General features: G+C 47.5%; 1 long non-coding RNA gene across 15 annotated transcripts in view; it reads right to left on the bottom strand.

Annotated features, from left to right (window-relative positions):
* The window catches only part of LOC149122464 (uncharacterized), a 64,457-nt gene extending 40,873 nt beyond the window's left edge, over positions 1 to 23,584 (bottom strand). For 3 of the 15 annotated variants that reach the window (XR_016219439.1, XR_016219437.1, XR_016219440.1), the window contains exons 1-2: positions 23,402 to 23,584; positions 18,542 to 18,785 (exon numbers count right to left, since the gene is read on the bottom strand). This is a non-coding gene — a long non-coding RNA (uncharacterized LOC149122464). Of the gene's footprint in view, positions 1 to 2,181; positions 2,473 to 4,472; positions 4,765 to 6,426; positions 7,715 to 10,079; positions 12,022 to 12,082; positions 12,100 to 17,225; positions 17,448 to 18,541; positions 18,786 to 23,401 lie in introns of those variants that run through there. The other 12 variants (XR_016219441.1, XR_016219444.1, XR_016219436.1 and 9 more) reach the window with 10 other exon arrangements.
* Between the last annotated feature and the right edge of the window lie 841 nt (positions 23,585 to 24,425).

Consider the following 24,425-nt stretch of genomic DNA (forward strand, 5'->3'; position numbering starts at 1 on the left):
AATTGTAGGTACAAAGACATTTTGTTATTAGCATTGATGACTACTTTTTTATTTTTTATTTATTTATTTTTTTGACAGGCAGAGTGGACAGTGAGAGAGAGAGAGAGAGAGAGAAAGGTCTTCCTTTGCCTTTGGTTCACCCTCCAATGGCCGCCATGGCGCTGATCCGATGGCAGGAGCCAGGTGCTTCTCCTGGTCTCCCATGGGGTGCAGGGCCCAAGCACTTGGGCCATCCTCCACTGCACTCCCTGGCCACAGCAGAGAGCTGGCCTGGAAGAGGGGCAACCGGGACAGAATCCAGCACCCTGACCGGGACTAGAACCTGGTGTGCCGGCGCCGCAAGGCAGAGGATTAGCCTAGTGAGCCGCGGCACAGGCCGATGACTACTTTTTACAGTACACATTTAAATTCATATACCCTTTGTATGTGTACTATTTTAATTAGACATGCATGTAAATCAATGAGAAACAGTATGGAGACATTTAGCCCACTGGTGATCAAATAACTGAAAATGAAGGAAAAATTTGTCTATTAAATTATCAAAAGGCAAATGCATACACATAAGGGGTAATGCGTCAAGTACTCATGTTTAGCTTATTAAGTGCCCACTTTAATATTTTAGAGAGTAATTTGCAAGTGTGCAACAGGAGCCTAAAAATTGCTTTCTTAATTTGAAGTCATTCTTCTTCTAGCTACCTAAAGAGTATACATAGAGATCATGTACTGACATTCACCATGGCATTTCTTATAAACTCAATTAATATAAAACAATTTTGTATCAACACGGAAGTATGGACTGATTAAATCATGGTATTCATGTTTTGAAATGTGCAAGCATTAAAAGAGTTACTCGAATTTTAATGAGAATAATTTCATGTCAGGGGAAAGTCTGAAATGTTTCTATAATATCCTAATATGTCTTAAAAGCCCTAAAAATTAATTTTCTGATGCTCTAATTTGTGTTTTAGGAATCTATTGCAAAGCATATGGTAATATTTACTTTTTGATTTTTAGAAGGAATATGTCAAATTATATTGATAGGTATTACTTTCAGATACAAAAATTAAGGGGGTCACCATTTCTTTCTTTATGCTTTTCTGAACATTTCAAAATATCATGTAGTCAACAATAACAGAACCAGCCTGACTAAAAAATGGGCCAAAGATCTTGACAGATACTTAATCAAAGACGACATACAGATGGCAAACAAGCACATGAGAAGACTCTCCACATCACAGCTATTTGGGAGATGTAAATTACAACAAGTACACTCCATGCCCATCAGAATGCCCACATCAGGAACACTGACAGCACCGCAGGCTACTGAGGACAAGGAAGACCACAACTCTCATTCACTGCTGAAGGGAAAACACATGGTGCGGCCACTTGGGAAGACAATGTGATGGCTTCTTACAAAACTAGACGTCCTCTTCCCATACCATCCAGCTCCTTGATATTAACTCAAAGGAGCTGGAACATGCCCCACAAAAGGCTATAAACCAATGTTTATAGAAGCTTTATTTGTAATTGCTAAATCTTGGAAGCAACCAATGGCTAAATAAAGTGTGGTACATCCAAACAACTGCTCAGCACTGAGAAGAACGAGCTATTCAGCCACAAAAAGATACAGAGGAACTCTAACTGCGTATTACTCAGTAGAAGCAGCCATCTGAGAAGGCTGTGCAACGCTTGGGCCTTTCTCAGTGACATTCTGGAAAAGGCAACGCCAGGGACACAGAGCAGAGATGAGTGGTTGCCGTCAGGTAGTGGATGCGGAGAGATGGACACGTAGGACATGGAGGAATTTTAGAGCCGTGAAAATACTGATGCTGCAATGACACATCATTTCACATTTGTGCAAACTCATAGAACACACAACACCAAGAGCGCACCCTCATGTAAACTCTGAGCACTGGGTGGCAATGCCGTGTAGGTCTGATTCCAGCAAATGCGCCAGTCTGGTGGGCAATGCTGCTGACAGAGCAAGCTGTGTATGTGTAGGGCGGGGGGAGGAGGGGCAGGTACATGGGAAACCTCCATATCTTCCTCCCAGTTTTGCTGTGAACCTAAAACTACCCCCCCAAATAGTCTATTTTGAAAAACTCACATAACAGAATGCACATTTTGTACAGAAAGATGTCATTGTTTTTATTAATTCACTCAATAAGTATGCAGCTAATATCTACTCTGTCTAGACGTTGAGGATTTGTTTATGAACAGGACTGACTAGATCCCCGCTCGTTCAGAGCTTACATTCAAGGAGAGCAGACAGAAAATAAACAAGCTAAAGAGCCCTGCTGAGTCGGATGTGGGGAGAGACAGGAGCCAGGACAGAGGCCGTGCGAGAGGCTAGGAGGCCATGTCTGCTGGGGAGGACCGGGGGCTTCAAGCATGCTGAGTGCCTTGAGGGCCGTCCTCCAAATGGCTCCCGGGAAGGGAAGGGGTCATCGGGTCTGGCACAGGGCTGAAAAGCTGTGAACAAGGAAGCCAATTCTTGGTTTAATGAGCTAGGCACTATTTACCAGAGAAAATGTATTGATGGGTTTCCAGATTTGGTAGTTCTTTGCGGTTTTGGGTTTGAATTTCTTAGCCTGAGATGCTGAATTAGGTGGAGGTTTTGAGAGGCATTTTATAGGATCTCTCAAATCCACTTCGCTAATTGCATAGTTTTAATAAGGCTTCCAAGCTTCCTCTAATTATAATCACAGCCTACACCTGGGTGGTAATTAACTAATTGCCTTGGTGCTTTGAAGGTGAGAGACCATCTCAATCTAACAGATTAAAGGTCACCTTCAAATGGTCTCTGTTGGCTATCGACAGATCCACACAATGTTATGAAAAGACTGCCTAGGTTGTTGTGACTTATCAATTCCAGACAGGTGAATTACGTTTCCATACTCACATCCTTGAGAACTGGCGCTCCTTAAACCCAGAGAAAATGGGCAGTAATATTTTAGGTGACAAAGTCATGGGAGGCCCTACGATCTGAGCCTGGCTACATTCTCCTCTCATGCCTTGGACTGCTCTGCCCCATCACCCACCGGGTCCACTGTTAGTTTTCTCTTGTAGCTCATTTCCCACAGTGTATTTTGGGGGATCCCCTCATGGCTGCCCTCTCGCCCCTGGACAGGGTGATGCCACCATGTCCGTGGGCTTTCATCTGTCACAGCTGCATCAAACTTGTCTACTTCCCTGCCCCAGATGATTAAGGTCCCCAAAGGCACCGTGCCTGGGGGACAGCAGTGAGAAGACATCTGCATCTGAGCTTTTACAGCTAATGTGCAATGCTCTTTAATTGCACGAATAAATCAAGCTATTTGGAAACTAGACAGAATAATTACAATCGTAGAATTAGTCATAAAAACAGCAGCTTTGGTGACTATGGTGTCCTCTGTGATCGGTTCAGCAAAGCATACAGAAGCCTCTGAAAGCCAAAAAATGTTCAGAAGTCCCTTGACCTCGGATCTTGAATACAGCACTAAAAGCAGTCAGAACTGAAAGATGAGTGTTTTATAGAAGTTGAAAATGCATTTCACAGCACCATAGGAGTTCCTTTTTCAGGTCATAAATATATTTTGTTCCTTATTGAGTTTTTTATATATTTATTTGAGAGGCAGAGTTAGAGAAAGGGAGGGGGGTCTTCCATCTGCTGGTTCACTCCCTAAATGGCCGCAATGGCTGGAGCGGAGCCAATCCAAAGCCAGCAGCTTCTTCCAAGTCTCCCATGTGGGTACAGGGACCCAAACTCTTGGGCCATCCTCCACTGCCTTCCCAGGCCACAGCAGGGAGCTGGATTGGAAGAGGATGAGCCAGGATACGAACCAGCACCTATTTGTTACGATGGTGCCACAGGTGGAGGCTCAGCCTACTACATGTACCATGGCACGGGCCCCTTCTTATTTAGTTTTCATGTTTGCATGTATGTGCAATGCTTTGAAAATTGGCACTGTATTATAAATTTTTTAAACCTGAAATTGAGAGGCTGGCACTGTGGTGCAGCAGGTTAAACTGCCACGTGCAATGCCAGCATCCCATGTGAACACTGGTTTAAGTCCTGGCTGCTCCACTTCCAATCCAGCTCCCTGCCAATAGCCTGGAAAAAGCAGAAGGCCGCTTGAGTGCTTGGCCCCCTGCTACTCATGTAGGAGACCCAGATGGAGTTTGATTCCTGGCTTCCGACTGTCCCAGCCCTAACAGTTGAAGCCATTTGGTGAGTGAACTGGCGGGTAGAAGATCTCTTCTCTCTCTGCCTCTCCCTCTCTGGAGCTCTGCCTTTCAAATAAATGAATAAATCTTAAAAAAAAAAAAAAAAAACCTAAAATTGAGAAACCAGAAAAGTCATCATTCAGAACTTCTTTGGGGGAGCATTTTTTTAATGTTATTTGAAAGGCAGAATTACAGAGAGGCAGAGAGAGAGAGAGAGAGAGAGAGAGAGAGGGAGGAGAGAAGAGAGAGAGGGGTGGGCTGTCTCCCATCCACTGGTCCACTACCCAGATGGCTGCAATGGCCAGAGCTGAGCCAATCCGAAGCCAGGAGCCAGGAGCTTCTTCCACATCTCCCGTACAGGTGCAGAGGCCCAAGGACTTGGGCCATCTTCCACTGCTTTTCCAGGCCATAGCAGAGAGCCAGACTGGAAGTGGAGCAGCCGGAGTCAAGCCGGCACCTATAAGGGATGCCGGCACTGCAGGCAGCAGCTTTACCTGCTACGCCACAGCGCTGAGCCCAGGGGAGCATCTTAGCATTGCTCAGCTTCAGTTCATCCACCTGCAAACGGGTCACAGATATTTGTCCTCTTTCCCCAAAAAAACCTACAAGATTCAATTTTGTAACTGCAGATGTGGAAGTCCATCAAAACTTGAGACTGACTAGAGAAACGTATTTCAGTGAGTGGAATCCTTGCCCTGCCAGCCATGGTAGGAAGACTGTCCTGCTCCCCAGAGGTGCCCAGGTGCTAACTGCACAGTCTGATATAGCTCGCTACACAGAGGGCACTTTGTACACGGGATTAAGGTACCAGCCTGCCCAAGTGGCCAGCTTCTCCCTGACCAAGCTCTAGACAGGCCCTTCTGTGGACAAGGCCTCCCTTGGCCTCTTTAGACTTGAACAACACTAAGATGGTTTTTCTAGGGGCCTGGGAGAGTTTACTGGGTGTTCCAGTGCAATCCGGAAGACAGGGCCTGGTACAGTTAGGATGAGCCGGACATCGATAAGCACCAGTCAGCAAACCCAGATGAGTTTCATGGGGAGCAACCCCCACCCCACTTTGTAATTTTTCACTTCCGATTCTTCTCAGTCCCCACTTCTGCCCTCCCTACTCCCTCATCCTCCCTGTAAGACGCATGCTCTGCCCAGATCAGAATCAATGGGACCCCTCCCTCTGCCAAGCCCTTGCTTCACCTCTGTAACCCTCGTCCAGCTGTGTTCATCTCTGACAACGGGCCCTCAGTAAAATCACAAGAGTCCTTTTAGGAGGGAGCAGGAGGGCAGGGAGGAGTGAGGACACGCGGTGACAGCAGCAGAGGTCAGAGTGATGCAATGATGTGGGAAGTGCGGATTCTCCCTGCAGCCTCCAGAGGGGGTGGGTGCAGCCCTGCGATTGGCCCCGTAAGGCCCCTTGGAGACTTCTGACCTTCAAAACTAGAAGACAATGAAATTGTGCCATGTCAAGCCACTAAGTTTTCAGCAGGGTGTCCAACAGCAACGGGAAACTAGCACACCAGCCATGCAACATGGTTAGCCCAGTGAGTGTTCAAGTAACTGCCCCGAGTAGTCGTCAACTGATAGCGCGGACTGTTGACCATGGAAGACCATGAGAAAGTGGCAGACTGGCATCAGCTTTTTTGAAAGAACAGATCTTCAAGTAGACCCACGATTCAAAATCAGACTTTTTTGGGAGTACACAGCACACACTAAACCCAGAGCCCTCACAAGAGGCCCAGCATCCAGCAGAGTTCAACACAGTCATTCTGCTCAGCACATTTAACAGGGCCGATTCATCCTTCCTGAAACGGACTCATTTCACAATGTAATTATGGGAAGATTTATATTTTAGATGCTCATATCAGAGTTTCAGCCAGGAACATAGGACAGATCTGCTATTTTTGTAGGGATATATTTTTTAAACTTCTGTATTAACATGGAACAGCTGTACAGTGTGATATTTCAACACACACACACAGCATAAGCTGGTCAGGCAATCAGCCCTTCCATTTCCTTTGAGTTTGGAGCCTACCAGCTCCTCTTCCAGTTCTTCATGCAGAATATAATACATCAACATGAAAAGGGAACTGTTCAACTCTAGGTTAACACACTCCATCAGCTGTGCTCATAGCTGTAGACGCACCACAGCTTCTTCTGGAACCTTCCAAAGGCCCTACCTACTGAGGGCAAAGAATGATGGACAGTCCTCCCAGAAACAGGGTAGAGACCAAGCAGTTAGCAATTCCATGCCACCTCCCTGCTAGGGCCCAGATGCAAATACTGTTTGGTAATTCATTTTTCCTCTATGGAGCTTAGAGTGATCAAAAACATTTGAATTTCCAATGCTTTTGTTTTTTTCTTGGTCTTTAACCTCAAGAGGCAAAAATATAACCAATTTTTCCACTGGCTCCTTTTCTGTTTTCTAATGTACTGTTTGAATACACGTCCATAGTTGATGTCCTTCTATGTTTATTTTATTCAGAATATGCATCTGCTCTAACTTCGTCCAGTCACTAAGATGCCATGAACACTCTCATTAATCTTGCATTTTTCTAATGTTCTTTAAATGAGCACTTTTTCATCCCTAATGGTACTACTGGCCTCTCCCAAAGTAATTTCCCCAGAACACACTTAATACAAACAGACTGTGCCCATTTCTATTCCCCTGCTCTTTTACCCATCCCATCTAGGGAAAATAACTGGAAAATCACTTATTTTCAGGACTCTTCCTGATGTTGGTCGAGATTCAGGGATATTAACAATTCAAACTGGATGAGCTCTTACAGCGAGGGCCATGGAAATTATTTTTTCTGGGAACTCCTATTTTGTCGCCATTAAATCATACCATGACACGGTTTCAGATGGGAAAGATTCCATCTTTGCTATGTCGGCCCTGTGGCTCCAACTGGGTTTTTTCCTTCAAACTATAAACATCCTTTAGCTTAGTTTGTAAATTAATTGCAGCAGCAAAGTGGGTAAAGAAAAATATTATGTTTCAGCTGTGAGTCTGGACGACACCGTGTTGTCCTGTCCCTCTGGATTTTGTAATGGCAAAACCACACTGACTCTGAACAGCCCTTCTTTTAGCAGATGTACATGATACACACGGCTTAGCAAAAGGAAACCAATTACAGCCTCAGATCCACTCGTAATGAAGTAACGTCTCTAAATTGCCATCAGCATTTCACCTTCTTGGTGACAAGTCTTACAAACGCTGAGTAAGTCGGTTGCCTCAGTGTGTGGAGGTTTGAAACTGCTATTTCCTCCCAGGAGTGCCTTTGTGTTTGAATTATTGAGGGCAGCATCCTAGATTAATTAAGAGGACCCAGTAGGGGAAAGTGAAGCGCCAGGATGGGACGGTGTTCGGGCAGCTCTGCTGTGAGCAAACACAAGCTGTCTTTCCGGACTCCAGGGCTCCCTGTGGTGCAGAGAATGAAGCACTGGGTGACAATCAAGTCTTACCAAGGCAGAATCTGTAAACACACCACACCTTAATTGAAGTTCTCTGCAAGAACTTTAAGGACAACAAAACAGAATTGTTAAAAAGTATGTACATTTCAAAATATTTCAACCATCAAATGTGTATTTCAAAGTGGGATTTTGCATGTTCCCAACACAAAGAGATGATAAATGAGCGCCAGATATACCAGTTACCTTGCTCTGATCATTACACATGGTATGTGTATACATGATGTACCATTATTGTCAATTAAAAATTTTTAATTAAAAAATACCCGGCATTGGAGTTGGTATTGTGGCATAACCGGTTAAGCTGCCACCTGCCATGCTGGCATCTCACAGGGGTGTCAGTTGGTGTCTTGGCTGTTCTACTTCTGACCCAGCTCCCTGCTTACAGCCTGGGGAAAGTGGATGATGGCCCAGATGTGTGGGCCCCGCTACCCACATGGGAAACTGCAGTGGAGCTCCGGTCTCCTGGCTCTGGCCTGGCCCAGCCCTGGCTGTTGCAGCAATCTGGGAAGTAAACCAGCAGATGGAAGACCTTTCTCCCCCATCCCTCTCCCATTCTTTGAAATAAATACATCTAAAAAAATAAAATTTTAAAATACCCAACAGACTTGCGCTTCTCAGAATGGTTTGCTTTCCCCTGAAAACAGAAAAGCGGGACAGAAAAACTCAAAAATTAACAGCTTGAAGAAGTTGTAGAGTGAACGAACAGGGAACAATCTCCGAGCTCAGAGCCAGGGCTGGACAGAGGGCTGAGGAGGGAGCCTGGAGTCCGGCGTCTCTTCTCCCCTGCAGGAGTTTGCCAGGGCTGGAGGGCCCAATGCCCAACCCAAAGGGGAGGTCAAGGGTGGGCACTGCTCCATCAGACCCCAGGGCTGGGGAGCAGGAGGTGAGACCCAGAATCCACCAAGAGAGAGTGTGTGGGAAGTCTTCCTCCTCTGGCTGCAGATGGAGAGGGCTGTGCTGGGGGCTGGGCGGAGCCCAGAGAAGCAGCAGTTCAGACCATCTCAAACCCAACAACCTGAGCAAGCGGGACAGAACCAGCCCACGTCCACCCGGAGGAAGACCATGGCTGCCAAGGACCCCGGATGTTTCTACGATTCTGCAAATGCCCCGTCTGGCCTCAGAGAAACAGCCAGTGTCACAAAGGGACCCCGTAACAGGAATGAAAGCCAGCAGGAAAAGCAGCAGCGTGGGCTTCCCACGGAGGAGCTGTCCGGCTAGGTTTGGGCAAAGAAAGAAAAGGGTTGACAACCTCCGGGGCTATGCAGGTGAGAAAGGAAAAGCCTTCTGGACCAGGAGCCACCAGTTCCACCCAGTGCCCACCCAGGACACGGCCCTCTCCCCGACACCCCGCAGGGCCCCTGGCACAGACCCAGGCCACATGGGATCCTGACCCTGCTCCCAGGGCTGAACACACGATGCCTTCCCTGTGACTTCTCCCCTGCAGCTAACTCAACAAGCTCACTGTCGCAGGCACGTGGTCCACAACTCCGTGCAAGGGCGAGGACAGGGAAGAGCTGGTGAGCTTCTGACTCACGCTCCAGAGTCTGCCCCAGGCTCCTGCTCGCAGGGTCTGTCCCGAAATGTTTTTCTCTTTTGATTTTCACTTTGAGAGGCAGACACAGAGGCAGACAGACAGATGGAACTCCCTCTGCTGACTCACTCCCCAAATGCCTACAAGAGCTGGGGCTATGCTGGGACCAAAGTTGGGAGTTGGAAACTCAGTCTAGGAACCCAGCTACTGCAGCCATCGCCTGCTGCCCATCCAGGTCCACGTTCTATGGAAGCTGGAGTCAGGAGCCAAAAGTGGGCAAAGAACCAGCTACTGCAATGTGGGATGCAGGGGTCTTAACTGATGTTATCATTGCTAGGCTAAATAGCCACACACACACTCCAAAGTGTTTAATTTATATTTTGCATTTTTTAAAACTACAAAGTCATTTAGAAGCGTTTCTATTTTCTAGATGTAGAATTTGACAGGTTTCAGTATTTACTGATTGAGCATAGTGAACGTGCCTCGTGTAAACATAGGATTCTTATATATTTGTTAAGAATTTACTTATTTGAAAGGTAGAGTGAGAGAGACAGACAGATCTGAAATACATTGGTTCATTCCCCAAATGGCCACAACCCAGGGTTGGGCCAGGGCAAAGCCAGGAGAAAGGAACTCTACCTTGATCTCCCATATGGGAGGTAAGCACCCAAGTCCTTGGGCTGTCCTGTTGCTTTCCCAGGGATGTTAGCAGGGAGCTGGGTCAGAAGGGGAAGAGCCGAGATGCAAACCAGCACTCTGATGTGGGATGCTGGCTCACAAATGGTGGCTTAATCTGCAGTGTCACAACAGCCCCTCTCATATTTTTGAGATCAAGTTCATTTTGTTAAGACTTACTTTGAAAGGCGGGGGGCGGGGGGGGGGAGGCAGGGAGAGGGAGAGAGATTAACTGTATCTGCTAGTTCACTCCCCGAGTGCCCACAACAGCCAGGGTTAAGCCCACCCTAAGCCAGGAACCTGGAACTCCATCCTGGTTTCCTGCATACATGAGTGATCTGGGTCCAAGCACTTGAACCCTCACCCCCTGCCTCCCAGACCTATTAGCAGGAAGCTGATGGAAGCATGGAAAACAGAAACTCAGTACTCCGATAAGGGGATATGGGCAGCCCAAGCAGCAGCCCAACACCTGCACCCCAACACCTGTCCTGAGGTTCAGATTAATCAGACTTCATAAACTGTTCAAATAACGACAGCCTTCATGTCCTTCGTTACTCAGATTTCTGTAGGAAGTGTGTAAGCTTCTCCCAGTAGGACTTGATAGTTCCTTTCTTCTATTGGCCATTTCTTTTACATTTTTGAAGTGACGTGGTGACAGGTAACAATTCATAGCCTTCTTGGCAGACTAACATTTCTTATCAGGTTGTGTCTCTCCCCTGGTGCCCGGCATGCTCTGTTTAAGTTGTTAACCTGCACCCTTGGGGCTATGGTTTGCCTGGTCGTCTCTCATCTGCTCATTCTCTTGCTCCCTGTTTTCCATCTTCGGAAGGATGGTGACTACACATGAAACATTTACCTGTTCATTCATGGCTGACGCATCTTGGACCACAAATAATTTGAAGGCAAGGACAGTTGGGGTTATGAGATCAGAAACCACATCCACAAAAAAGCTGAGAGGTGTAGGACACAGGAAAACCTAAAGGCATGCTAACTGCTGCCTCCAAAGGCCTCCAGTCCTGCCGGAGTGCCCCCAGGACGCCGGGAGCCCCGCCGGAGTGCTCCTGGAAGCTGGGATTTGAGAGTTGCTCTCGTCCAAGCTGTCCATTGTCTTGAACCAGCAAAGTGAAGCCCAGAGTGCTCGGATTCTGCTCGAAGTCGCAGGGGACATCCGGGTCAAGCTCTTCATAGCAGCAGGAAGACTGACGTGTGTCTTCTGAGCCTGTGATTTTTGGCAATTATGGTGCTTTAAAAATGGAATGGGCCACTGTTACAGGTTGAATTGTCTCCCAAGAAGATATGTTGAAGCCCTAACGCTCAGTAGCTGTGGACATGGACTTATTTGGAAACAATTTTTGCAGGTATTGCTAAGGTAACAAGCGTCGACACTAGACACTGGACCCCAGACCCACAGGGGAGGAGCACGTGCAACACACAGCAGAGCTTACAGTGTTGCAACTACTAGCCAAGGAAGGCCAAGGGTATCAGGGCTCTTCAGGGAGACAGACTCATGAGACACGAAGGGGGACCTGTTGGGAGAACTGGCTCACATGATCCTGGCAGCTGAGCCGTCCCACGACAGGTCATCTGCAGGCTGGAGACCCTGGGATGCCGGTAGCGTGGCGCAGTCCAAGGGCAGAACTAAGGAAGCCGAGGATGCAGCTTCCAGCCTGAGGCTGAAAGCCCAAGAGCCCAGGGACAGGGCCCCGGGGAGGTCCTGGAGTCCAGGGCCAGCTACATTGGGCTTGTGACATTCCAGACAGGCAGTGTCCCAGCTCTCAGAGTGAGAGACCAAGGCCCTCCTCCGTGTGTTCTCCCTAGACCACCAGACCACTGAGGCTGGATCTTCCCACCTGGCCCACCCAGACTTGCATGCTGATCTCTTTGGGAAACTCTCAGACACACCCAAAACAATGCTTTTCCAAGTTTCCAGGTGTTCTTCAGTCCAGTTGACACCCGAGATCCACAGTCAGGCAAGGGTTGCTGGCAACCACGGAGGCCAGGAAGAGGCATGGGAAAGCCCTGCTGAGGGGATCAGAGCGTGCAGCTCCACCAGGGACTTCCAGCTTCCAGAACCCTGAAGGAGTAAGGTTCTGTTGATTGAAGCCATCCAGTTTGCGTGTCTTGGTTTCCACGTGGCCAGCTCACTGGGAGTAATTAAAAATGAGACAAGTCCTGGATTAGGCATAAATTGAACCAGATTACCTTGAAGTTTGCATTCAACTCTGAAACATAATTGGATATTTTATTGTTAAAGACGTGAAGAGATCAATAATGTCAACAGTAGTGAAAACAGAACACCAGAATGTGTTCACCATCTCCAGTGCTCTTTGCTCCCTTGTGTAACTCAAGTTTCCATCTGGTCTGGTTTTCCTTAAAGAACGTTCTTTCCAGCCTCTGTGGCACCGTCATGCTGATGATATCCCCCGGCTTTTGTTTGTTTGAAAATGTCTTCGTTTGTTTTGAAGGATAACAGTGGGCATGCCTTCTGGATGGACATGTGGTATCTTTTCTTCCTTTTAACATAATCTTCCTTTTAAAATGTTATTTCACTACTTCTACTTAGTATTATCTCCAGTGATAATCAGTAATATCTTATCTTTGAACTCATATACAATGTACCCTTTTCTATTGTCTTTCACAATTTTCTATTTATTGATATCTTCAGTGTTATTATAATGGAGTTTCACATGTGGTTATGTGGGGTGAGGGTAGGTATTCTACATAATTTCATAGAAATTCTTGGTGATGACACTAACCCACTGTTGGTAGGAATGCAAATTGGTAGAGCCACTGTGGAGACAGTTTAGAGATTTCTCAGAAACCTGAATATAACCCTACCACGCGATCCAGCCATCCCACTCCTCAGAATTTACCAAGAGAAATTAAATTGGCAAATAAAAGAGCTATCTGCACCTCTGTTTATTGCAGCTCAATTCACAATAACTAAGACATAAAATCAACCTAAATGCCCATCAACAGAAGACTGGATAAGAAATTATGGAATATATACTCTATACAGTGGTTAAAAAAAATGAAGTCTGGTCATTTGCAACAAAATGGAGGAATCTGGAAAACATCGCGCTGAGTGAAATAAGCCAGTCCCAAAGGGACAAATATCATATGTTCTCCCTGATCTATGACAACTGAGCACCTAAAAGGACACCTGTAGAAGTGAAACTGACACTATGAGAAGCGATGACTTGATCAGCCCTTGTCCTGACTGTTAAGGAACAGCTTACTTTTTTATTCTTTAGTATTTTCTTTTCTACTTAATACCATTGGGTGAACTCTCACACACAATTATTCTTAGGTGTTTAAAACAACTGAAAATTGATCCCTGTTAAAATAAGAGTTGGAATAAGAGAGGAAGGAGATGTACAGTTCGGCACATGCTCACTCGGTGGACTCACCACGAAGGGTAAAGCTAGAAACGTGCCATGGGACTCCAAATCCCATTAAGTTGGCATGCCTTCTCACTAGTCAAAGCGATCAGTTTAAGTTCATAATTGATCATAAAGATAGGATTAAGTGTCAAAGGGATTACATAAATAAGACCAGTGTCTGCTAATAATAACTAATAGAATTAAAAAGCAGAGAACGATCCAACATGGGAAGCTGGATACACAGCAGACTCATAGAATGACAGATGTCCTAAACAGCACTTAGACCTCAGCATCAACCCTTAAGGCATTCGGATCTGGCTAAAAAGCCCATGAGAGTATTTCAGGCATGGAAAGCCAAGGCACTGTGGCAAAAAATGACCTAAATGAAAGATCTGAGTGAGATCCCAGTGGAAAGAACAGGCTATCAAAGGAGGAGGTACCTTTCTCTGAAGGGAGGAGAGAACTTTCAATTCAATTATGGCCTTGTCTAAATAAGGGCAGAGTTGTGAACTCAAGAGGCTTCCATAGCCTTGGCAGCTCATGACAAGAGCCTGGGGTGATTACTGACATCATAAACAAGAGTGTCAATTGTTAAGTCAACAACGGGAGTCACTGTGCACTTACTCCCCATGTAGGATCTCTGTCCTCAATGTGTTGTACTATGAGAATTAACAGTAAAACTAGTCTACAAACAATACTTTATACTTTGTGTGTCTGTGTGGGTGAAAACTGTTGAAATCTTTACTTAGTACATACTAAATTGATCTTCTGTATATAGAGCTAATTAAAAATGAATCTTGAAGAATGGGATGGGAGAGGGAGTAGAAGATGGGATGGTTTGTGGGTGGGAAGATGGTTATGGGGGAAAAGCCGCTATAATCCAAAAGTTGTACTTTCGAAATTTATATTATTAAATAAAAGCTTTCTAAAAAAATTCTTGGCTATGTAATACAATAGATATGCATGTGTGTGTATGTATATATGTAATCAAATCAGGAAAGTTTGGCCATTATTTCTTTGAATACTTTTTCCCTTCCACCCCCTCCTTCTGAGACTTAAATTACATATATTTTAGACCATTTGGTAGTGTTCCAGAGGTCAACAAGCCTTTTTTAACTTACTCATTTTGAAAGAGTTGGAGAGAGGGGGTGGGGGAGAGAGAGACATCATCCACCCACTGGTTCACTCCCCGGCTGAGACTGGGCCAGGCCAAAATCGGGACTTTCATCTGAGTCTTCCACATGGGTGGCAGGGACCCAAACACTTGGGCCATCTGTTGCTTTCCCAGAAGATGCTTCTGGCTATGAATTGGCTCAGCTCTGGCCATTGCAGCCATCTGGGGAGTGAACCAGTGGATGGAAGAGCTCTCTCTCTGCCTCTCTAACTCTGCCTTTCAAGTAAATAAACCATTTTTTTTTCAAAGATTTATTTATTTGGAAGGCATATGGGATGGCAGCACTGCGAGCAGTGGCTTCACCCACCACACCATGAGGCCGGCCCCAGTTTGGCCATTTCTGACACCCAGTCTTCAATTACCCAATCCTTTCAACAGCATCCCATCTGACATTAAGCTCCTCCAGTGGCTGCTTCATAGGAAGTGTTACGAGAGAAAGAGACAGAGTTATAGACAGTGAGAGAGACAGAGAAAAAGGTTTTCCTTCCTTTGGTTCACTCCCCTAATGGCCACTACATCCAGCGCTGCGCTGATCCGAAGTCAGGAGCTGGGTACTTCCTCCCGGTCTCCCATGTGGGTGCAGGACCCAAGCACTTGGGCCATCCTCCACTGCCCTCCTGGGCCACAGCAGAGAGCTAGACTGGAAGAGGAGCAAACAGGACTAGAACCCGGGGTGCCAGCGCCGCAGGTGGAGGATTAGCCAAGTGAGCCATGGTGCCGGCCCATCCATTTGGTTCTTCTTTACAGTTAATATATTATGAAATCCTAGAATATAATAATTTGTCATTTTTGGATCTGTTTCTAATCTTTTCCCATCATTATAAATTAGTTTTCTATATTTATGTGTGAAGTTTAATTAATGAATGCTACTTAGCAATTAGTGGATCCTTTAAGTGTGTCAAATGCTTTTCCTCAATTCCAGGAACATTTTAGCTAATATTAAAAAATTGTGTCCACTTCATTGTATCTTTTCTCCCCTGCATATTTTTTTCCTAGATGGATCCAAAGTAAATTTTATCCTCTGACTCTTCCTTTCATACTATCTATGTTTTATCCTATTATACTGTATTTTGGGGAAATCTTTACTGTGAATTATCAATATTAAATGTTTTTCCTTACCTGGGTCCAAAACATCACTAAAGTAAGCAATGGGCTTAAATTTACCAATAAAATTTGTGTATTTCAGTTGATTCCCTTTTATAAATACTTCATGTAAGTTTAAAGACAAATTTCTAATGATATGTCTTATAAATTGTTTTAATTGCTCTATTAGCTCTATTTATCCAAAGATACATTCTGCCAGTTTTCACAAGATGTAGATTTTCCTCAAGTATTTGGTGATGGTGATATCTGACGCTTACCCTAGTATTTTTTTCCTGGACAGTTGAGTCCCCTTTCACAGCCTGGTTTGGAGGATGGGTAAGTTTTTCCTCACAGCTAATGGTCCCTTCAGTCTTCATGATTGTAGAGGATTATGTACACTATGAAATCCCAGACTGTTTCCTTTCTTAGTCATTCTCCACATTCCTGATTTTCCTTATTTTGAGCTTAGATATATATCTATTAAGTAATCCATATATTTTGTAGGGATTTTGATGAGGTAGAGAGGTAGCATGTATTTCAATTTATTTGAAAGGCAGAGTTAAAGAGGGGGAGGGAGAGAGATCAAAAAAAGCTCAAGAGAGCAAGAGAGTGAGCAAGCGAGAGCAAGCTTCCATCGACTGGCTCAGGCCCCAAATGGCCACAACAGCGGGGGCCGGGACAGGCTGAAGCCAGGAACCTGGAACCTCATCTGGTCTCCCACAGGGGAAGCTGGGCCCCAAGCACTGGGCCATCTTCTGCTTGTTTCCCAGGCCCATTAGCAGGAAGCTGGATCAGAAGTGGAGCAGCCGAGACTTGAACTGGCACTTATATGGAATGTCAGTATTGCACGTGGCGACTTAACCCACTGCACTGCAGTGCCAGCTCCATCAATCCATGATCTTTAAATCAACTTTATAATCACATATTTTAAAGGAAATTATTTTTTGCATTTCTTAAGTATGCAGGTATTTTTGCTACAAAAGGTGGCGACTCAGTGCAGCACAGGGATTAGGGCAGACAGAACTACAACAGTACAGAGCGTCCAGAAATGAATCCTAATGTTATGGCCAGTTGATTTGACAGGGATGCCAAGACCACTTAGCGGGGAAAAGAACAGTTTATTCAACTAATAGTGCTGTGATTACCGGATAACCACACGCAAAAGAATGAAGTCAGATCCCCAGTTCCCACAAAAAGCATCTCAAAACGGGTCACTACCCTGTCTGAGTCCTGGCTCTGCTTCAGCTCCAGCTTCCAGCTAACACCCCGAGAGGCGGCAGGGGATGGCTCAAGCGGCTGGGTCCCTGCCACCCAGGGTGCAGGTCTGGGTGCAGCTCCTGGTTTCAGCCTGGCCCAGTCCCAGCTGTTGAGGTCATTTGGGCATGAGCCAGTGGACGGACGATTCTTCCCCCCAACCTCTGTCTCCCTCTCTCACCCACTGCTTCTCAGTCTCTTCCTCCCTCTGTCATTACCTCTGCCTTTCAAATAAATACATCTTAAAAAAAAAAAAAAAAACGGATGGGATCTCTGCCTCTCAAATACTTCTCAAAAAAAAAAAAAAAAGGATCAGAAACCTAAATTTAAGAGTTAAAATCATGTTTTCCTTTTACTGGAATGCATACAGGTAAATCTTCATTAACTTGAATTAGGTTATAGATTCCTAGATAGCATACCAAAAACATGAACAATAAATAAAAAGATAGGGGCCGACACTGTGGCGTAATAGGTAAAGCCACCGCCTGCGGCGCCAGCATCCCATATGGGCGCCGGGTCGAGTCCCAGCTGCTCCACTTCCAATCCAGCACTCTACAATGCCCTGGGAAAGCAGAACATGGCCCACGTCCTTCAGCCGCTGTGCCTGCATGGGAGACTCAGAAGAAGCTTGTGGCTCCTGGCTTCGGATTGGCACAGCCCCCACCATTGCAGCCAACTGGGGGAGAGAACCAGCAAATAAAGACTTCTCTATGCCTCTCCTTCTCTCTGTGGGTAACTCTGACTTTCAAATAAATTAATCTTAAAAAAAAAAAATTAAAACTTCATCAAGGGGCCGGCGCCATGGTGCAGTGGGTTAGTCCTCCACCTGCAGCGCCAGCATCCCATATGGATGCCGGTTCTAGTCCTGGCTGCTCCTCTTCCGATCCAGCTCTCTACTATTGCCTGGGAAAGCAGTAGAAGATGACCTAAGTGCTTGGGCCCCTGCACCACCATAAGAGACCTGGAAGGAGCTCCTGGCTTTTGGCTTCAGATCAGCAAAGCTCCAGTCACTGTGGCCTCTTGGGGAGTGAACCAGTAGATGGAAGACCTCTGTCTCTTCCTCTGTAACTCTACCACTCAAATAAATTTTTAAGAAGTTTGTCCAGGCTGGTGCCACAGCTCACTAGGCTAATCCTCCACCTGCGGCGCTGGCACCCTGGGTTCTAGTCCCGGTCAAGGCTCCAGATTCTGTCCCGGTTGCTCCTCTTCCAGGCCAGCTCTCTGCTGTGGCCTGGGAGGGCAGTGGAGGATGGCCCAAGTGCTTGGGTCCTTCACCCGCATGGGAGACCAGGAGGAAGCACCTGGCTCCTGGCTTTGTATCAGCGCAACACGCTAGCCGTAGCGGCCATTTTGGGGGGTGAACCAACGAAAGGAAGACCTTCCTCTCCGTCTCTAACTCTGCCTGTCCAAAAAAAAAGTTTGTCCAAAGGACATTATCAAGAAAGTTTAAAATAATATTGAATAGGAACAGTATTCATAAGTCATATAAGGGCCCAGTATCCAGATATATAAAGAACTCCAATAGTTCAACAACAAAAAGCACAATTTTCAAATAGGCAAAGGACTTGAACACGCATTTAATAAGAAACAAGTGTTGGTCGGGACGTAGAGATATCGAAGCGTGATATCTAGCTGGGAATGCAAACTGGGTCATCTGCTGTGGAACACAGCCTGGTGGCTCCTCAAACATGAAGATGCTTAATTACTCCTGACTCTGCTTGCAATTCCACACCAAGGAATACACCCACAAAAATGGAAACAGGTGCTCACCTAGGTTCATAGCAGCACTGTTCAAGCGGAAGCAACCCCAACTCCAGAGGGCGATCTAGATGCATGGCGGCAGATTATGCAGCAGTGAATTAGCAGCATACGCTACTATGCGGGCGAGCCCCGGAAGCGTTAGGCTAAGCGAAGGACGCAGGCACCAAAGGTCACACCTGTCTCACTTCATGCACATGGAGTGTCCAGAATGAGCAGATCCGTGGAGACAGGATGCAGATTGGGGGTCCCAGGGCTGGGGAGACAGGCATGAGGAAAGACCACTTAGTGGGGAAGGGCTTGGGCTCTGGGCTAAGGGAGACGGTTTGGAACCAGGTAGAGATGCAGCACTGTGAAGGTACTCAGTTTTATTCCCCGAGTTTCACCTCAACAAGCAACATTTTCAAGTGACGACCGATTTCCACTCCCATCTAGGCAGGATGTGCCGAATACAGTTTCCCCATTCTTCCCACTAAACACAACCAAGACTGGGGTGTTCTGTGGAAGACAAGCTTAAGACCACACTGAGGCGGAAGAAGAAAGACTGCCAGGAGACCGTGGACCTGGACAAGCCACGTGATGGAACAGTCCGAGTTTTTGTTTTACTTCACACACTTATGGGGTGATGGGCTGAGATGAGAAGCCAATCACCTGGAAATCCCAAAGGTACAGGCAGAATTCCTCAATGAGAAGTCTTCTCTTTTAGTCAAGAGACCAGGAGAGGGATGGCCCAGCAAGACACAAACTACTGGACAATAACTCCGGCTCCTGCCAGACTGCGTGGAGATAAATGCAGCCACTTCCCACCCTCACCACAAAGGCCAAGTGGGACACTGCCCTCCCACCCCACCCTCTGTGATGAGCTGGTGTCAACGCGGTGCAGCGCCAGGACTCTCACCAAGCAGTGTGACAGGGCCACCGCCCACAGCGGCAGGGAGCAGGAATGAGAAGCTGCTCCCCTCCCCAGCCAGCTGACATGAGGGAGCCCGGTGGGGCTGGAACTCCCCAGCTGTGTAGAGGAGCCCCTCCCAGCCTGTGTATCAGTGGAGGCTGGGCAGCAGATTGGGACCGCCACCTCCACCTGGCCACCTCCATTCAGCAGTAACGGCCACCAGAGTGGCAAGTGACGTCAGAGCAGGCCAGCAAAGATGAAAAGTGTAAGTGAGAGCCAGGGTCTCTGAAGACAAGAATGGCCAGGCCTCAGACAGGACCTGTTTGTCTAAGACCAAGAACCAGGAAATCAGTTGAGACCAGCAGACACCAAAACCAAGGCGACACAGGTTATCCAAGCGGGATTTCATGGCAGCCAGATGAAGAGCAAAATAGATTCGAGAACTTTAAAATACAATAACCTTAATAATAAACACACACACACACACACACACCCTATGAGTTGGGTTCAACAAGGCGGAAGATGAGGAAAGTCAGTGCAGTTAGGAGAACGTAACCTCATTGCGCAGTCTGAACTACCGCGAGTAGACGGACAACGTTGTCGACCTGTGCTACTACAGCAAAGGACCTGGCACTTGTGCCCCTGTAGTATCAGAGAGGAGAGGGACGAGGGACTGAAGTGTTTGAAGAAATAATGGCTGAAAACGGACAGATTTGACAGCAGATGTAAACTTGCCAATTCAAGAATGAGTGAACCCTAACAGAACAGCTACGGGCCTGGGTCACAGTGAAGTCATCAGGCATGACGCCAAAAACGCGACCTATTAAACAGCAGCAGCAAAGTGGTCAGGCTGGCCCTGCGGCCTGGTGGGCTAGGCTGCCGTCTACACTGCTGGCGTCCTACGTGGGGCCCGCCCGCTCTGCTTCTACACCAGCTCCCTGCCAATATGCCTGGGAGGGAAGAGGCTTGGGGGTGCCCCAGCGGATGGGTGGCGCTCTCTCCTCTCTCTGTGGATCTTTCAAATGAATAAACAAAATCTTTTTAAAAAGAAGTGATTAATAAATTGGATGCCACACAAATTTAAAACGTTCACTCCATGGAAGTTCCTGGTAAGGTGATGAAAAAGCAAACTATACATAGGAGAAAAAACACTTGCAATCCGCAAGTCCTACAGAACGTTTATAACTAAAATGTTAAAGAATTTTCAGGTTGCAACAGCATAAAATACCGCATTGAAAGACAAAAGATGGGGCCAACACTGTGGCATAGAGATAAAGCTGCTTCCTGCTGTGCTGGCATTCCCATATCGGCACCGGTTCAAGTCCCAGCTGCTCCACTTCTGATCCAGCTCCCTGCTAATGAGCCTGGGAAAGCAACAGCTCATGGCCCAAGTCCATGTGGGAGACCTGAAAAAAGCTCCTGGCTCCCAATTTCAGATCAGCTTAGCTCTGGCCACTACAGCCATTTGGGGAGTGAAACAGCAGATGCAAGATCTCTGTCTTCCCCCCTCCCTGTAACTCTGCCTTTCAAATAAAATAATCTAAAAAAAAAAAGATGCAAAGAGATTTTACTGAAGAGAGGATAATTGATAAGGACAGGGAAGCAGGTTCAATGTCACTAGTCATTAGAGAAACAGCAGTCACAGCCATGATCAGTTACTGGTGTACACCTATCACACACACACACACAAAAAAAATAAATAAATAAATGATGACTACACGCAGTGCTGATGAAAAGCCAGTACCTGGATCACTCACATCGGGTATCCTCTATCTGGAAAACACTTTGTCAGTTCCTTCGAATCTAACCATACACGCCTCACGTGGCTCCAGAGAGCGGGAACCTGAGTGTCCACTCCAGAGAGCACACAAGGCCTTCACGGTACCATGAGTGATGTTTCCATGTGTAGCAGCCAAAGAAAAAAAATCACTCAGATGAATTTCAAAAGGCAGATGCAAATCAGCTGTGACAGGTCCACACCCTGGACTATTACACAGCAATAAAAACGAGTGCTACGCACAGGACCCTCTGGGCTCTCCAGGGAGTTACACCCTGTGGAAGCGGAGGCCATTTCAAGGAATCAAATGACAGGATCCTAGGGTGGAGAACAACGTCGTGGCAGAGATGGCACCGAAGAGAGGGCTGGGTGTGAGCAGGCAGGTGCTTGGGGACGGAATATGTCTGTGCCCTGATGGTGAAGGGCCTCGGGAGTCTGCACCCGAGATAAGAGGACATGGAAGGAGCCCACGTGGCCTCAGTGCCACTTTCTGGCTTTGACACATTGCTGTAGTTACATAAAATCTAACCGTGGAGGAAGCCAGAGGAAGGTGCCGTCTTCCCTGTGCTACCTTTACAACTTCCTCCGAGTCTACCATTACGTCAGAGAAGTGGTGGCTTCAACTGGACAGTCATTTCCCTGGAGGCATTTGCTTAGTCATCCTCTCCAGCGACTTAGCACAGCCTCTGGGCACGTGGATGAACTGCGATGGAACGGCCACTAGATGCCAGCACGGACTGCCTCAGCAAACCCCCAGACTGCTCCCCAGGGGCCCGAAACTCACTTCAGTTTGTTTTCCAAAATACTAATTTAAAAAAAAAATGAAAAATTTTACAGATAAAATCTTACTTTCCATTTTATGAAAGTGACTTAACTGCTCCAAACCTCACTTTAATCATGTCTTCAACTTGATAAGTGCTTTTTGGCTTTGTTTTGAAATATTTATTCTCACTTTAAAAAAAAAGTTCAGGGGCTGGCGCTGTGGCACAGCAGGTTAAAGCCCTGGCCTAAACTGCTGGCATCCCATATGGGCGCCGGTTCTAGTCCTGGCTGCTCCTCTTTCGATCCGCTCTCTGCTATGGCCTGGGATAGCAGGCCCCTGCACCCACGTGGGAGGCACGAAAGAAGCTCCTGGCTTCAGATCGGCACAGCTCCGGCCGTTGTGGCCATCTAGGGAGTGAACCAGTGGATGGAAGACCTCTCTCTCTCTCTCTCCATAACTCTTTCAAATAGAACAAATCCTTAAAAAAATATACAAAGGAATCATCCAGAACACTTTCCTTTCAAAAAAAAAGTTTATAGGACAAAAACAGGACTGCGGATTCCCCTGGAGGTTATAAAATTTGCTGTGGCTAAGATGGGGGTGGGGTGGGGGCTTGGAAACATCATTAAAGACCCAGGTAGGCAGAGGACACCAGCACCCAGCCTGGGGAGGAGGGCTCCTGCCCCCACCTTCCTGTGCGCTGCCCGAATCATGGGTTTTAAAGAAAGTTCTGTATGTTACAACATTTTGGTCTCTTTAAAAGCTTGCCAGGCTGAGCGGCTGCTCCTCCAGGTGTAGCCACTTCTTAGAGGTGCAGAGGCCCACCTGGGGCTCCTCCAGGAACACCGACCCCACAGGTGCCAGGCTCCCCCACAGGTGCCAGGCTCCTGAGCCAGCAGGGGCCCTCGCCGTGGCCCAGTCCTGACTCCTTGCTCTGCTCTCCCCCCGGAGCCCCCAGACACCCAGGCCTAGACTCTCCCTGCCTCCAGCGGCTTCTCTGTCCAGGTGCAGACGAGACCTGCAAGGCTGCGTCGTGCTGGCTCTCAGGCCAGGGCACCCTATGCCCACTTGCTCTGAAAGGTGCATCTGTCCCCAGGTCTTGGGGTGCGAGAGCAGCCAGGACAAGGGGATGAGAGCAGCTCAGCCTCAGGCCCTTTGCACGTGCTCCCTCCTCCATGCTTTCTGATGCCCACGGCGCCTCCTGACACTATACCTAGGACTCCCAGAGATCCTCCGTGAGCCCGTCACGCCCCGCAGCCCCCACCCTTCTCCATCCCCGACACTTTCCCGCCTCATCTCCTGGTAGTTATCTGCCGCTGCCACACGTCCTTTGTGATTCCACCATCTTGTTGCCCCGTTGTATTAGTTTTCTAAGGACGCCATAAAAACCCACAAGACCACAGACGGAGAGCTGAAAACCACAGAAATTAACTTCCTCACCGTTCTGGAGTCCAAGACGAGCCGCCGGCAGCCTGGGTTCTTCCCGCGGCCCCTCGACGGCGGGCGCTTGGCTACTCCTGGGTCTGAGCCTGTGCGGCTGGGCGCCTCCTTTTATAGGGAGACCAATCGTGTGGCCCAGGCTTCCCCGCGTGTCCTCGCTTTACTTTAATCATCTCTTTTCAAGCTCGCTCTCTAAACACGTTCCCACGGGGCTGGGCCCGCAGCTCAGCCTCAGCCGTTTCCAGAGAGAGCTCTGCGTCACTTGTGCTGGGGCTCAGGGAACGCAGCTGGGGACAGGCCCGGAGCAGGCTGGACTATGCTACCCCAAAGGCGTATTTCAGGCTGGTTATTCTCAGAGTAGCTGTGAAAAGCTGCCTTTTGGTAAAAGAAGTTGACATCTCCAAAAGAAACTGACGTCTACAAAGGCAAGGGCATTAGCAACCCCACAGGAGACAGTCTGTGGGTCAGGCAGAGGGCACTGCTCCCCTTCCCCGCCCTCGGCTTATCCCCACCCTTGCCCAAAGCCCAAGCCCGCTCCCTTCCGTAGCTCCGGGCGCTGTGCAAGCGTGGAGCCTGCTTCCCGTCCCTCCTTGGCGTGCATTCCGTGAGCATGCACATAACTAAACTTGGCTTTGCTGCTGACTGAGGTCGATCCAACTTCTGCGCAGCCAAAGCAGTTAGGAAGCCTGAATCTTGTATCTTCGTTTGATATCTACAAAAACAGAAGCAAAACATGACACCTGAAGTTCTAGCTAAGCCAATATTTTTAAAGATTTGTTTATGTATTTATTTATTTGAAAGTCACAGTTACACAAAGAGAGGAGAGGCATAGAGAGATCGATTTTCCATCCGCTGGTTCACTCCCCAGATGGCCGCAACGGCCGGAGCTGTGCTGATCCGAAGCCAGGAGCCAGGAGCTTCTTCCTGGTCTCCCACACGGGTGCAGGGGCCCAAGGACTTGGGTTATCTTCTTCTGCTATCCCAGGCCACAGCAGAGAGCTGGATGGGAAGAGGAGCGGAGCAG

The sequence above is a fragment of the Oryctolagus cuniculus genome, chromosome 13, assembly GCF_051225735.1.
Source record: "Oryctolagus cuniculus isolate XC-2025 breed Fujian yellow rabbit chromosome 13, ASM5122573v1, whole genome shotgun sequence".
In the NCBI taxonomy this organism is placed as follows: Eukaryota; Metazoa; Chordata; class Mammalia; order Lagomorpha; family Leporidae; genus Oryctolagus; species Oryctolagus cuniculus.